This window comes from Suricata suricatta, chromosome 5 (assembly GCF_006229205.1).
Source record: "Suricata suricatta isolate VVHF042 chromosome 5, meerkat_22Aug2017_6uvM2_HiC, whole genome shotgun sequence".
In the NCBI taxonomy this organism is placed as follows: Eukaryota; Metazoa; Chordata; class Mammalia; order Carnivora; family Herpestidae; genus Suricata; species Suricata suricatta.
In genome coordinates, this window is record NC_043704.1 from 24,495,791 (window position 1) to 24,498,481 (window position 2,691).

General features: G+C 35.3%; 1 pseudogene; it reads right to left on the reverse strand.

Annotated features, from left to right (window-relative positions):
• Positions 1-1,023: 1,023 nt before the first annotated feature.
• Positions 1,024-2,110, reverse strand: LOC115291031 (annotated as a pseudogene).
• Positions 2,111-2,691: the final 581 nt, after the last annotated feature.

Consider the following 2,691-nt stretch of genomic DNA (forward strand, 5'->3'; position numbering starts at 1 on the left):
GTGTGGACACAAGCGTCAACTTTTTTTGAGTAAGAATAAGGAGTATGATTGCTGGATCATGTGGTAATAGAATGTTTAGTTTTTAAGACACCATTAAAATATCTTCCTGAATGTCTACCATTTTGCACTCCCATTGTCACCGGAGGAGAGCTCCTTTGCTTCATTCGGTACTGTCAATGTTCTGGTTTTGGGCTCTTCTAATAAGTGTGCAGTGGTATTTCACTGTCTTAATTTGCATTTCCCTGGTGGCATATGCCATGAAATGCATTTTCATATGCTTATTTAGCATCTGTATATTATCTTTGGTAAAGTGTCTGTCAGTCTTTGGCCTGTTTTTTTTTTTTTAATTGGAGTGTTAGTTTTCTTATTGTGACTTTTAAGAGGTTCCTTGTAAATTTTGAATAATAGTGTTTTAGTAGATTGGTCTTTTGCAAATGTTCTCTCCCATCTGTGGGTTTGCTTCCATTTCTCTTGATAGTATCATTCACAGAGCCAAAGTTTTTAATGTTAAACAACTTATTGACTATTTCTTCCACAGATCATATCCTTGGTGTTGTATGTTAGAAGTCATCACCATATGTGAGATTATGCAGGTTTTCTTCAATGCTATTTTCTAGGAGTATATTTTATAGATTGTTCATTTACACTTAGGTCTGAGATCTATATGGAGTATATTTTTGTGAAGAATGTTAAGTTCTGTGTTTAGATTCATTATTTTGCCTGTGGATGTCTACTTATTGCAGCAGCACTCATTAAAAACAGTGACAGCAACAACAATAACAACATCGACAAAACACTATCTCTGTTCCATTGCTTTACCCTTGATTCTTTGTCAAAGATCAATTAACAATTATGTGGGTCTTTTTTGGACTCTCTTCTATTCTCTTGCTCTATCCATATATTCTTTCTTTTTCCTTTTTTACATTAAGACTCATAAGTGGGCATTTTATGGAACAAATACAAATTTGAAATGTTTATGGTAAAATATATCAATTTTGAACAAAAATGTGTGTAATAGTGATTCTACAACTTGAAAGACAGCTCAGTTTTATTAATTTTGGTGGCATCTTCCCAACCATGTTTAACCTTTAGTATCTTCTTTCTCAAGCATAACAGAGAAAATATAGCTTTACATAACAGGACAACAAATGGAAGGAAAACAGCTGTTATAAAATTTGGTTGTATATACCATACAAATTGTTTTATATATACTCATTTATTCCAGGAAAAAAAATCAATGCATGTATTGTGCCCAGCAGAAGGGAAACAAGTCCTAGCTTATTCTGAGTATAGTGAAATTCTCTCCATGTTATAGAGCTGCTCACAGATGAATAGACGTCACAGCTAACAGGGCCAGTATTGCAAGTGCCATCATTCCCGAAGACACATAAATTTCCACTCTTCAAACCTCATGCTCAATTGAGGCATCTTCTTTATTTTGTTGGGCCTGTTGATATGCCCTGTTTAGCAGCTTGTATCTGCAGGATAGCCTCATTGGATAGGATAAACATAAATTTCTTGCTGTACAACAGAAAAGAAACTGAGAAGCACAAATTGTTTTATCTTTAACATCCATCTATCCAACAAATGTGGAGATTTCATTTATTTGGTTTCATTATGAAGCTGTACAACAGCTGCTATCATACCTGGCAAATAAACCAGTGGCAAGAGGGTGATGAAAACCATTGGTAAGACTGTTGATGACCAGGATTGGAATTGTATAAAATACTGTTTACAAAGAGTGAATTCTTTCCCTCAGAAGAATATAAAGAAAAGTCAGGATAAATTAGCAGCAATTTTAATTGGCACGCAGCACTTTGGAAAGAGTTTCTCTTTGTGCCCAAGCTTGGTGGGGGGTGAGGGTAAGGTGGGGGGAGGGAGTGGGCTATCAAATTCATCAAAATGGGTTGTTTGGTGCATGTGCAAAGGTACAGTTCTTTTCAGCATGCTGGTCTCTCCTGAGTCCTTATTCAAATAATCATCCTCTAGATATCTCCTAGGGTTCATTGTCAAAAGTTCTTCATTTGTAATGTCTTGTCTGTGCTCCATTAATTCTGTAAACAGAATTGTGTCATCCATCTGCTTCTAAGCACAACCCGATGGTAAGTTGTGGGGCAGCTGTGGTGGGGAGGTGCCAACCCCACACCTATCTGTATATTCCTTCATTGAAACCACACCGTCTTGATTTACTATAACTTTATAGTAAATCATGAAATCAGGTAGCAGCGGTTCTCCAACTTTGTTCTTCTCCTTCATATTAATGCTGGTTATTCTGGGTCTTTTGCCTCTCCATGAAAACTTTATAATCATTTTGTCTACACACACACACACACACACACACACACACACACACACACACACACCTTTTCTCAAATCTGGATTTTTAAATCTGGACTGTATCTTTATTTTTATTTTTTTCTGTTTATTTATTTATTTTTTTAACATATGCAATTATTTTCCATCATTTACACTACAGTAGTTACAATGACACTCCAAACAGAAAAGCAAAGTAAAGAATCAAATCCCCAATTTCTATTTCATGTAATTAGACTTATACAGAAATTAGAAGGTTAGGTACCAACTAGTTAATCACCTAATTTCACAGCTATCTGAAGTGGCAATTGTAATATAGCAGCTTACCTATGATACTTTCAAGATACATGATATAATTTATTACTTGCCCATAAGCTA